The sequence below is a fragment of the Manis javanica genome, chromosome 3 (assembly GCF_040802235.1).
Source record: "Manis javanica isolate MJ-LG chromosome 3, MJ_LKY, whole genome shotgun sequence".
Taxonomy (NCBI): domain Eukaryota; kingdom Metazoa; phylum Chordata; class Mammalia; order Pholidota; family Manidae; genus Manis; species Manis javanica.
Window position 1 is genome coordinate 167,018,160 of NC_133158.1, and position 1,705 is coordinate 167,019,864.

Here is a 1,705-nt window from a genome sequence, read left to right on the forward strand (position 1 = left end):
CTAGCAATGTGTGAATTGCTCTATATCCTACCAACACTAGCAATTGTTTGGCTTTATTATTATTGCCTGTTGGCTGATAAGAATAATATCTTGGTATTGTTCTCACTTACAAATGAGATGGTGTACCTTTTCAGATATTGTTAGGTTGTTCATATTTCCTTTTATCTGAAATGTCTATTAAAATCTTTTGCCCTCTTTATTTAATACTTAGATTTTTTTTAATGTGGTCAAATACATATAACATAAAATTTGTATTCTAATTAATTTAAATGGACAATTCAGTAGCATTATGTTCACAATACTGTGCAACCATCATCACTATTTCAACACCCTTTCATCATCCAAACAGAAACTCTACCTATTAATAAATAATTCCCCATACCCTTTTTCCACAGTCCCTGGTAACCTCTGATCTACTTGCTGTCTCTTCTTACGCTAGATATGTCATTTAAACCAAAGCTTATACTATTTCTCTTTTTGTGTCCAGCTTAAAAATATGGAATACTTCATGAATTTGGGTGTCATTTTTGCACAGGGGCCATACTAATCTCTATAGGGTTCAACTGAATTGCTTTGAGGTCAGATAATGTGATCCATATGACAAATTATTTGGTCTTGGTTGAGATTTACTTTGTTGCCTGGAGAGTAGCCCAATTTTGCAATAGTTCTACTTGAGAATGTGCAATCATTAGTGATTGGGTGGGGTTCTTTATACCTCCACTAAATTAAGTCGGGTAGTTTTATTGTTCTAGTCTTCCACTTACCAATTTTCATCTGCTTGACCTATAAATAACCAAATGAGGTATATAAAAACTTTTCTCTTTAGTGATAGATTTGTTGATTTCTCCTTGGAATTCTGCCTTTTCTTCTTTGTATAATTTGAGGTCATGCCTCAGGTGCATAGAAATTTAGAATCTGTATGTCTTCCTAAAAAATTATTCCTTTTGTTATTGTGTAGTGTTTCTTTTATTACTAATAATTCTTTTTTCTTAATGTTTAGTTTTATGGTATTAAACTAGCTATACCAGATTTTTAAAATTAATATTTTCCTCATACATCTTTCTTATCCATTTACTTTGAAAATATATGTGAATCCTTAGGTTTTCAATGTGTTTCTTCCAATGTATATATTGGATTTTCTTAACCAATCTGATGGTTTGTCTTTTAAAATAATGAGTTTATTTCATTTATATTTATTGTGTTACTAATACATTTATTGGGATTATTAGTATATATTGATTTATTTCCATCATCTAATTTTTTGCAGTATGTATGCTGTTTTTATTTATTTATTTTTCTGTCTTGTCCTACTTTCCATTGTACTGATTAAGTTTCATTGTTCTCCCTTCCTCCTACTGCTTATCAGGAAACGGTTGTCCTTAACATATTAAAGCATGGTTGACTTCATAACATCTAAAACTATCCAATATATTTACTTGTCTCCAAAATGGTACCAGTGTTTTAGAAAACTTTTAGCCTTTTAATTCATATCTTAGATGCTGTGTTCTTATTCAGTATTTTAGTGTGATACTGCTTTTAGAAACCCCAAAGATTTACCTGCACGTTTACCAGTTCCTTTATTCATTATTGTTTCTTTCATCTTTCTTTGCTCTTCTGAGTTTATTTCCCTTATTCACAAGCTGTTTCTTTTAGTAGATCTCAGAGATAGTATTTTGGTGGGAAACTCTTTAGTTTTGCATGAAAT

The 1,705-nt window shown here is 30.7% G+C and overlaps 1 non-coding gene across 1 annotated transcript; it reads right to left on the reverse strand.

Moving 5' to 3' along the window:
* Window positions 1-490: 490 nt before the first annotated feature.
* Window positions 491-594, reverse strand: LOC118973289 (U6 spliceosomal RNA). The gene has a single exon (XR_005062555.1). It is a non-coding gene; the product is annotated as a U6 spliceosomal RNA (small nuclear RNA).
* Window positions 595-1,705: the final 1,111 nt, after the last annotated feature.